The sequence below is a fragment of the Peromyscus eremicus genome, chromosome 6 (genome assembly GCF_949786415.1).
Source record: "Peromyscus eremicus chromosome 6, PerEre_H2_v1, whole genome shotgun sequence".
Lineage (NCBI taxonomy): Eukaryota > Metazoa > Chordata > Mammalia > Rodentia > Cricetidae > Peromyscus > Peromyscus eremicus.
The window spans coordinates 128,240,105-128,252,104 of NC_081421.1; positions in this window are offsets into that span (position 1 = coordinate 128,240,105).

Consider the following 12,000-nt stretch of genomic DNA (forward strand, 5'->3'; position numbering starts at 1 on the left):
ACCACACAGTGTAGGTGCTATTATCCTTGTCTAGGGGATGAGGAAAGGAGTCTCTGAATTAGTAAGTATTATGCCCAGCTTCAAATAGCAATAAAAAGGAAGGAGTCAGAACTTTGAATCCCAAATGACTGAGTCCAATTCAGTCTCTCCTAGCAAAAATGGAGAAGGTGCCTTAAATGGCCATCTCTGGTAATCAGATTGGTGACTACTCTAATTGCAATCAGAGAGCCTTCATCCAGTAACTGATAGAAACAGATGCAGAGATCCACAGTCAAGTACTGACCAGAGCTTCAGTATGAGCCAGGGATGTCAAGGTCATGACAGGGGAACCCACAGAAACAACTAACCTGAACTAATAGGAACTCACAGACTCTAGACCAACAGCTAGGGAGCCTGCATGGGACAGACCTAGGTCCTCTACATATGTGTGACAGTTGTGTAGCTTGGTCTGTCTGCCAGACTCAGGGGATCAGGGCCTTTCTCTAATGCTTTGGCTGGCATTTGGGAACCTATTCCTCATACTGGGTTGTTTCACCCAGCCTTAATATAAAGGAAGGAGCTTAGTTCCACCTCAGCTTAATATGCCATGCTTTGTTGACATCCATTGGAGGCCTGCCTGTTTCAGAACAGAAACAGAGGAGTGGATTGATGGGGCAGAGGGGAGGCAGGGGTGGGAATGGGAGGAGAAGAGGGAGGAGAAACTGTGGTTTGGATGTAAAATAAATGAAAAACTTAATAAAAATTTAAAAAGGAAATAGTCTACTCGCATTGGGATGGGATGGTCAGGAGCTCGAGGTCCACATGTACCCATGTATGCCTCCTCTCTCCATCTCTTTTATCAGTGCCAACCATCTGCAGTATCCTTATAGCCCCAACTTTGGTGCAGGCCATAGGTGAAATCCGCATTGTGTTGCTTCTCATCTCTTAAGGTTTGCTTCATAGATCTCTAGGGACACAAAGGATCTATGTGATGTGGATGCCCATCTGACCTTTGACCTCCTAAATATTGTGGAGGACACGTACAGATGCAAGCAATATCTCAGTTTGCAAGAGGTCAGACATGCTCAAATCCATGGGTGAAAAGGTACAAGTATTTTAAGTCAGACTGCATGTCATCAGATTAAAAACAGCCACAATATAAAGATAAGGACAAACTTTTACTTTTAAGGATAAGCATTTCCATTGGGGAAGTTCATTATGCCCAGATCTTCTGATAAGGTCCCCATCACATGTCAGGAGATGGTAGAATGACTTGAAGAGGTAAACTGAGAGATAAAACAAAGAACTTCTTCAGATAGGAGAGAAAGAGCTTCCATCTTTGTAAATCTTTATCAAAACCTGCTTCAGGTAAAAGAACCTTTATTGTGGAAAGACCTACTAGTCATTAACATTGTCAAAGAGACACAGTGCTATCTATTAATACTAACTAAATATGAAGAAATAACCAGAAACAAATCTGAATTGAATTCCATTCTGCAAAACAATTTGTCTCAGACTTTAAAGAATGGGCAATTTCATAGAAGACAAAAGAACCTAGGGAAGAGTATAAAGGGCAATATAAACTGCCCCCAAAGACTAAAGATGTGTGCAATGAATGCCAATGCATGCTTTCAATAGAGAAATTCCTCAAATACTGGAAAACAGAAATTCCACATTATCTTGCAATCTCAATCCTGTGTATGTCTGTCCAAAGGAATAAGATTGTTACCTCAAAGAAGTAGTTCCACCACCATGCTCATTGTACTATTGTTCACAAAAGTAGAGAAAAACCAAGTGTCAGTCCATGAGTAAATGGATAAAGGAACTATCACAAGTAAATATGTGTGTATGCAATAGAATATTTTTTAGCCTTAGAAAAGAAAAAGAAGGGCTGTTATTTGTGACAACGTGGATGAGCCCAGAAAGTGCTAATGATGAGTGGAAATGAGCAGAAAGGTATTCACTGTGTGATCTCACTTATGTGAAAGATCTGAAGAAGCCAAAGTGAAGATAACAGAAGATACAGGACCTGGGACTAGGAGACAGTGTAGAAGTGGTCATCAAAAGACCCATGCTGTCATTTGCAGATGGATAACTAATGCAACTTACACAGTCTGCTGTGTAGAGTTAGTAGAAATATGTTGTGTGCTTGAATTTGGCTGAGGAGTTGATCTTAAATATCCTCATCACTCACCAATAACCAGGTTATGACATGAGATGGTGGGATATAAATCTACTTGATCATCCTTACACACATATACATGAAGCAGAACATGAGGCAGTATACACTGATTATACACAAATTTGTATCTGTCAAGTTAACATTTACAAAGCTGAAAAAGCAGTGAGGACAATAAAAGGAATATGGAAACTGTCTACATACCATGCAACTATGCACTAGTGAGCAAGAAACAAGTTAATGTTAATCAGAGCATTTAAACAAATGGCTGTGTACACATGTAAATAATAAAATTTTGATTGTGAGTTTTTACACTAAAAATGTAGATGTTCTTGGAAACAATGATAAATCCAATGAATCAGGCTGTAGCACTGGTGTTTGTGAAGATTCAAAACTGGCTGTATTCTTTTTTTTTTTTTTGATCACCCTTTATAATTATGTGAAAATGATTCATGTGACACTAGATTAAACCAGTTGCAGGCTAAATTCTTTAGAAAGCAGATGCTGAGATGAGGTCATAAACCCACTGGGAATCCTCTAGAGCCATCATCTGCCATCTCCAAATAGCATCTCTTGTGCTTCTGAACTTTGGCCACCCTAGGAATTGAGTATCCCTAAGCAAGAGGCTTTCAGTTAAAAAAAAAAAAAGCACTGATGCTAAACTAAGTCCATCTTCAAGCATCACTCAGCAGCTGGGCCTTCCTTGCAGAACCAACCACATGGGGCATCTCCACCTTCACATGTAACTTATTCTCTCTCATTTCAGAAGTAATATTGCTTTGTAAAGTATTTGCTTTAACTGAATTTGGGACTTAATCTCAACTGGTTGGTTCAACTTAGGATCTGCTGAGGACTGGACTCTCTGCCCCTTAGCGGACATGTTGAAGTTCTAGTCTCCCTGTGCCACTGTCTTTGATGGCGCCATCACTAGGAGGTTATTAGATTAAGTGAGATCATGAAGGTGGGGCTTTTATGTTCCAGGAGGAGGAAAAGTGCATGTGTTTAGAAAAAAGACCATTGGTGGGGGAGGGGTACATAGTAGCCATCTACAAGCCTGGAGAAAGCCTTCCCCCAGCACATTCTGCCATAACCTTGAACTTCACACACTGAACAAAGGTTTTGTTGTTTAAGCCACTCCATGTACAGTACTTTATCATGGCAGCCTGATCTTGATCTAACAGCTGGATCTTATGGAGGCATTTTCTTAATTGAGGTTTCCTTCTTACAAATAATTCTAGCTGTGTCAAGTTGACATAAAACTATCCAGCACAGGTGATGAGAAATCCATAGGTAGGGAGTTAGATGTCACCACTCACTGAAGCTTGGGAAGCGTGGAGTTAATTGCTATTGGTGACAGGCAAATCACACTAATTTCCAGAACTGAGATTTGGTGTATGTTCGTTTGGTTTTTAGTTTTAATGCTCAGCTCCTAAGCAGCAGAGAGGAGGGAAAGAAAGTGGTGTCAGATTGATCTAAAGTTGAAGGGTTTCACATGGATGAGGTGTTGGATAGCAAAACAAAGGATTTGAGGAAAAGAACAACAAATTGTTTGGGAGCAGGAAAGGACAACAGGAGGGATTGACTGAGAGAAGAAAACGAGGAAATGGATTAGACGTGAGGACTTCAGGGTCAGATCTGTGGATAGTTACAGAGGGAGACACCAGGATAGGAACAGAAGGGAACATCTGGTCAAAGTTAACATTTCAGAACTGCACAGTTTAAGGTGATGAAAGGAGAGATGACCCCTCTAAGAAGCTGGCCAATGAGATAAAGATTCCTTCTCTAAGGAGCCAAGGTGCCCAGGCCACCTGGACACACTGCCCTGTGTGCATGGCCTTGCTCAGAAGTAGAGAGAGTGAGTGAGGCTGTGGAGACGATTGCCAACTTCCAGAGAGGATGAGAGGAAGCAGATGGCTGGTTAGACACTGACCCTGGAGATGTGGAGTACAAGATAGAGGCAGCCTTAGTAAACAGACTTTCCATAGTAAAATGGGAGCTGTGATCTGGAATGAGAATTGGTGAGTCAAACTGGCCATTAACACAGATTTGGAGCTGTATACTCAGGATGTAGAAGGAAGCAGACTTTCTTCATGAAAGCACTCCTGCTCCCTTTCTCAGCAAGAGGACCACTCTCTATAGATGTATTAAAATTTAATCATTTTAAATGGAGCTTATTGTAATTGTGTTTGTGGATAATAAATCTCTTTTCCTTTTTCCTTTCAAAGCTATCTGTGTTTTCATGGTATGAATTTTTGGGCCCTTCCAACTACAGCTGCTCCACATCAATCTTGCATGAACACCAACAACAAAAAAAAAGTGCAGGTGCCAGCAGAAGGTGAGTAACACACTGAGCCTCTCAGCCAGGGCTGGTCACCCTGATGTGTAATCAATCAACAGGAAAGGTGTGCCTTTTGCAAAGTTCCTAGAAGAGGTCACTTTCCTAGGTGTGATCAATCTCCCCCATGCTGATCCTGTTACAGCGATTACCAGTCTACCCTCACAGCTTCCCCTCAAGGGAGCAAAGATGTGTCTGGGAATGTCTAATGTGGTATGTCTCCGCAGGTTAGATTACTTTATAGCATAACTCACTGTAAATTCTCTTCATTAGTAAAAAACAATTGGAGGTTTTAAAACACCAGAAAGCATTCTGTTTGGGGTGGAACTATGCTGAACAATTATAAACAAACCACAGAAGTCACCCTCCCCCTCAAAAGGAGTCAGCAATTCTTTCCCTTGACATAGAAGGCAGGGGAATCATCCATGCTCTGTGCCCCAGAGAGTTCTTGCTTGGCAGTAAGTAGTATTTATTCTCATGACCTGTAAAGGTGATAGGAGAGAAACCTATCTTTACTGAGTACTCAATACATGTCACCCAATATATCATCCATGCTGTCTTCTCTAAAACTCAGTATAACTCTCAGCTCCCTCTGGAAACCCTTTCCTGGCGACTTCCCAAGTCAGAGAGTGATGTGTCACTCTGCATGCCAATCTGCACGGGCCACAGGGAAGCCAGGGGGTCAGGGTAAACATTATTCTGCATGTGGCTGTAATGGTTTTCTGTAAGGTTGACTTTTGTATTTGATTTTTGGTTTAGGTTTTGGTGTGTATGTGTATCCATGCTTGTGTGTGGAAGCCAGAGCTGATCATCAGGTGTTTTCCCCAATTGCTCCCCATTATTATTTTTTGAGACAGAGTTGCTTACTGAACCCAGAGCTCACCAATTCTGCAAGACCTACTAGCCAGCAAACTCCAGGGATCTCCCTGTCTCCGCCTCCCCAGAGCTGGGATTATACATGTGTACTGACAATCCAGCATTTTTCAGTGTTTTGGAAGGCTTAACTTGGGTCCACAAGCTTGTACATCAAGCACTTTGCTGACTGATCCATCTGCCCAGGCCCAAGCAAGACTCACACTTGAATTGTAAACTCACCAGTGCAGATTTCTCTCTTCCATGCAATGGGACTTCATGCAGAGTGATCAGGAGAGAGGGATAAGATAGGATTTCTGGTACAGTGTCTGAAGTTGGAACACAGGGCTCAGATGCAGACTGGAGCTCACACCATGGGACCCACTGTTCTCAGGACTTTTGGCTTTCAATGAAACCACACCACCATCTCTTCTACATCTCCAGTTTGGCTGAGTACAGACATCTCAGGCCCTGCACTTACATGAGCCAATCTCTACAGTAAGCAAGCAAGCAAGCAAAGGGCTGCCTGCAAGGTTCTAACTAACATGTGGATTAGGACCCTGATGCCACACATTCCCCATTTCTTTATCTTGCTGGGCACCATCTGCTTTTGCTCTGGACTGTGAAGTTTTAGTGAGTGTTACTCATATCAGCATGCTGAGCATCTAGAGCCACATCTCACTAATCAGATGTCCAATGGGTGGGACTTATTTAATATTCATAAAGTAGTCCATGTCCTTGTCATTCTTCTGAGCAGTTAGCAGTCATCAGAAAAGTCACATAATGTGTGAGAGTTGAGATTCAAATCCAGGAACACATAACTTTAAAATCCTGCAGATTTTTTTACAGCATGTGCCTTTGTGCCTTTCTATTTCTGTTATCAAAAAGACTTCCTTAACAATTAAATTTAGCTTAGAATTAATTTTAATAAATGACAAATGAAGAACTCTTCCCCATGGAGACAGAATGCTTGAATTCAAATCCTAGAACCTACTTTCCACTACTGTGCAACTGCAGATGGCCTGGCCTCCATGCCTCAAAGTCTCCTGATCCATAAACTAGAAATATTAAATAGCATGACCTATGTGTGTCTGTAAGCTCTTACCACTGCAAAACTGCCTATCCCAACTCTTAGAGTGACTGGCTTCAGTGAAAATTGTAAGTAGTGAGGTGCTGCCTTGGATTGGTTGCAGAAGTGCTCCTGATTCTAGCTGCAGTGGCTGGTACTCCTAAAGCCTGCTGTCAGAGGGGATGCAGGTTCATGGAATGTCACTCCTCCTGAAAAGCATCTTCTGTGGTGCTGGTGGGCACCACCAAGGAAACAGAATCATTCAAAGCCTTTCTGGTTTATGTTTAGGAACGGTACACTGGCCTTTTCACCTGCAAGTCACTGAACAAGGAAAGGCACAATCAAGTGTAGAGAAGCAAGCCCCTCCCACAAGAAGGCCACACCAGGGTGTAGTAGAGAACTAGAGGAAATTAAGAACTGGGCCTGTCTTTTGGCCTCCACCATATCTGATATTAGCATTACTCATAACAGAACCTGACACCCATTAAGAAATGAAGAAAGGTTCTAAGTGTTAAAATTAATTATCTATTTATTAAAGGAAACTAAGCTCGTGGGCCCATGCTGCCTCTGTCACCAACTGGCAGTAAGACTGAAAAGTAGAGCATCTCCTTGTCCTTTCTATACTGTTAATCTTCCTTTGCCCTTTATTTTTTTAACAAGCCACTAGCATTGACCAGGTAACACACGGAAGGTAACCATTTGCTCAAGATCAGAAAACTTCTCCTATTTTAAATCTTAGGAAGCTATAGCTCTTATTTCTATAGATCAGATGAATGCTTCAAGGCACTGAGGTACTTCTAAGCATTAGTCCTCATCATCACTGCTGAGACAGAAGCAGAAGGACTGTTACCAGAAAAGCCACATGCAAAGATGAAGCTGTGAATTGGGGATGGCATGGATACCGGTTTCTGAGAAGGGATGAAGGCATGTGCCTGGATAGTGCATATACTCAAACCTGAACCCAGGTCCGAGGCTCTAGATTGCTTTCTCCATTTTGCATATCATGTAACACAGAAACTGAGTGCTGGAGCACTTCATGGGGAATTCTTCTTTAGTGCGCTTGGGAGTCGATTGTCACGGATCTAAAGGTGTGTGGTGGCCACCAGCCTTGGAGACATAAAGCACCAGTGTGGTGTCACCGCACAGTAAGCAGTGGACAGCCAGAGCCATTGCATTCCCCACGCAGAGCTCCTGAGGCAGAGAGGCCTTACAGAGGAGCCATTGCATTCCCCATGCAGAGCTCCTGAGGCAGAGAGGCCTTACAGAGGAGCCATTGCATTCCCCATGCAGAGCTCCTGAGGCAGAGAGGCCTTACATAGGAGCCATTGCATTCCCCACTCAGAGCTCCTGAGGCAGAGAGGCCACAGAGGAGCCATTGCATTCCCCATGCAGAGCTCCTGAGGCAGAGAGGCCTTACATAGGAGCCATTGCATTCCCCACTCAGAGCTCCTGAGGCAGAGAGGCCACAGAGGAGCCATTGCATTCCCCACGCAGAGGGCAGAGCTGAAGCGCAGCAGCAGGGCACCTGCTAAGGCAGAACCTGCTTGAAGTTTATCACTTCCTCCTCATGGAAAGTATCTATATACAATCTAGAAAGTGGCTAGAGGACTCTCTCACTCATCTCCCTTGAGCCCAGGTCCTGGACTGTTATCACAAGAGTCAAAAGTAAGAATACAAGAAAATAATGACATTCCCCAGAAATATTCTTTTCCATGGAAGAGCACACCAATTGGTTTTCCAGTACCAAAAAGTAGCCCTGAAAACATACATACAAGTAACACTATATAAATTGTGTTATATATATATATATATATATATATATATATATATATATGTATATATATATAACGTGTGTATATATATATATACGTATATATAAGCATATACATATGCATGTAACAATTAATGGGAAAAAAGAGGCCATGAATTTGAAAGAGGACAAGAAGGGGTGTGTAGGAGGATTGGCAAGGGTGGCAGGAAAGGTAGAAATGGTGTAATTATATTATAATCTCAAAAATAAAGAGAATTTTTTAAAATGACAGTTGGGTGACATGTTAGAATGGCACAGAATAGAGGCCTAGAGACACACCCGGGGGTACAAAATGCCTTCAGGTTCTGTCTCATGTTCTTGCAGAACCATCTTCACTCAAGATCAATGCTGAATTTGAAAAACTGAATCATTTATTTCCTCTCACAGAATTTTTTTTCTCCATGACCCAATGTAGCTTCCACTACACTTTTCCACATTGCATTAACTCACTGGGTTAAAGATCTCAGAACCTCATTTTCTATGGCCAGGTGCTGACATCTTTCAAAAACAGCCCCTAGAACTTGGAAGTTGGGGAATTTGGCAAGGCGTCTCCCTAGCACCCCAACCGAAAGCTAACCAATGATTCCCCCGTACAGCAGATGTTGTTCTGGTACAGTGCTTCTCAACCTTCCTAGTTCCTCATGTTGTGAGGGACCCCAACCATAAAATTATTTTTGTTCCTACTTCATAACTGTAATTTTGCCACTGTTATGAATCACAATGCAATATCTGTGTTTTCCAATGGTCTTAGTCAACCCATGTGAAAGGGTCATTCGACCCCCAAAGTGTCTTAATCCACATTTTGAGGAACAACTGCTCTGGTACCTAGGAACACTGAAAGGGAGAGAGCAACCATCTCAACCTCTATGTGACATGCATCCCAGAGTCCCAGCACACTCCATTATCCTAATAATCCATCCAGAGTAAAATTAGCTAGCAGATAGATGTCTACTGCTGAGGACGGTGCAAGTTATTAGGCAGTTATGTGAGGATCTTACAATTAGTTGTTGTTCTCCTTACAATTTAGGTTCCACTTCTGAATAACAGGTCAACAGATGCCCTTATGAGGTGTTGAGCATCTGAAGTGTTTTATCTCTTTGATTGTCTCTCTTCATTTTCTGTTACTCCTACTCCAGTCTGGTTAGCTTGCCTGTAATGTCCACTCATGGAAATAAGATTTTCTTAAAACCTGCAGTTGCATCTCCATCTCACTGGAAATGAGGACTGTTTGAATTCCTAATCCTTCTCCTACATCATGAAGAGCCGAGTCTAAAGTCTACCTCTTAGTGGCTAAACCATTATACATGTTTAGTTCTTGAACTTATGATGTCATAAAGAGCTTTAACTGATTGCTATTAATAGCAGAGGTGATTAGAATTCATTCCACTCCCAAGCACACAACTATTTCCAATTACATCCGAAGAGTGAACATTGATGATTCTATTAAGTCTGCTCTTTATATATAAAAAAGTCACATCATACGCATATTTAAGTTGCATCTAATTACTTCAGTCCCCTTGAGAAAGAAGTTAAGCAGTGAGGATGATTCCACTCACCACACACCCAAGAAGCACCTCCTAAATTAAGTGTGAAAACAAGAGCTATGGTGTTTCTTCAGTCTCAAGTCTCATGGGCATCTCAAAAAATGAGTGTGATCTTAATGTTCAAATATAGTTTTCTTCACATAACATTACTCCCATATGGAAGGCAAGTCTCTCAAAACTTGGGGACAGAAACAGTACTGTGTGCCCATCCTGAACATGAACCCAGAAGCTGGATCTGTTGAAAAGCTGTGTTCCCATATCTAAAAAGACATCTTCTTTATATATTTCCAAAGGTAAGTCTGCTCTATGTAACATTTGCCTTATAATCTGGCTGTGAGACTTCACCTTGGTATAAACCATGATTTTATCCTGATTCCAAATGGAGCCAAGGTCTTTGAATTTTACCTCTCTGACCCAGGGAAGCAGATGCTGTCTGTGACCTCCCATATGTGGTCTACATTCACTGTCCACTCCCAGCAGCATCTGTTACCCTAACCCCGGGCTTATGCATGGGGGCTGGCCAGATGTACAGGGGAATTAATGAACCACAGAGGCACAGATAATAAGGACCTACAGGACAGAACAGACAAGAGGCTAATTCTGGGGTGCATGCTTCACATGTCCCCACAGTTACCCAACTACAAAGAGTGGTAACTTGCTTGATGAAGCTGGATTTTATACACTGGCTCTGTCTAATGCCTTTTTCATGTCCATAGAACATTTTCTGGGATCCACTGAGAAGCGAATTACCCTTGAGTCTTTGGCTCTAGAGAAAGTTACATTTAGAAGAATCCTAACTACAGAACAAAGAATCACCATCCACAGCATCAAGCTAAAAACAGCTATAATGAAAATGAGCATAAGGTGCAGTGTTTACAGTACCACATGTGTGGGAGAACATGTGTACTGAAGTATACACAACCTCTGTAAAGTCCCCAAGCTTGTTAACTATAAACAACTTTAAACATGGCAGTGTCACAAAATGTGAGCTTAAGTAAATGAAATCAGCTCTCTTCGATGCCTGGTGTCACATTCTCCTGGGAAGAGAAGGTCTGGAGGCTGTTTGGCTGCTTTTTGTACTATAGAAGACACGTCTTCCTACAGAATCATGGATGTCTACTCTGTCTCTTGTATTCAAAAAATTAAAAAATTTACATTTCAAGTTTGTTGGTCCATGGGTGGAACATGAATAGTGAATAGCTCATGAACTAACTTAAGTCATAAGCATAGAGCTTCTTTTGGGGCTAAGAAAATTTAAATTTGATGTATACATTCAGATTAACCCAATAGACAGAATAGCAAAGTATTTAATGAGCAAAATTAATTACTGTTAATTTCTTAGTGAGAAAAATCTATATTTCAATAAAGCTTCACTCTCAGGAAGCTATTCATGTAGAGAAGTTTCCTGGCAGAAAGGTTGAGGGTAGATGATTAAGAAACATACAGGAGACCATTACAATTTCAGAGCAAACAGAACTCTATTAGGGGTCTTTGATGTTGATGAATGTTGTTTGAGAGATTGCATTATTATTGCAAAGGATAAAATGATTAAGGATGTGTGGTACTTAATGGTGTATCTCCTCTAAAGTTATCACTTCTTGTACAGTTTCCCATGGAATTTTACACTACTCAGATAAGAAGACTGACTTAAAGTGAAAGGGTGTTAATGGCTATTCACTGTTGTTTATTAAGAAGGATTTCCAGAACCAAACACACCAGTGTCTGAATTCTGCTTCCTGTATTTAAGAAGCACCACTGCCTGCTGCTGGGGGGCGGTCTTCCTTTACCTCCTCCATGCTGTGAAGGCCTATGTGACAGTTGACATGGAGTGTTCTTGGCAACCATATGACTGACTCTAGAATATATTTCATTTCCCAACAATGACATCTGGGCCTCTAGCTTATCCCCTTACTGGGACTGAAAACAGTCCACACACAGTTGCCTTAGACTTGACTGTAAACCTCTAATCACTGTTTACCACTTAGTAAGCAATTGTTAATTTTTATTTTTAAAAAATATAGTCACCTTTTCTTTGTATTTTAAATAAATAACAATCATGCAACATTGGTTCATTTTTTTAGTAAATAATTATTTCATGTTCACATTAAAATGATTCCAAAATGATCATCATCATGTGTTCATCATAGGTGGAGATGTGATTGGTCTCATTCAAACACAGAAAATAATCTCCACATGTTAAAAAATGTAAAAGAATATACATAGGAAAATCCC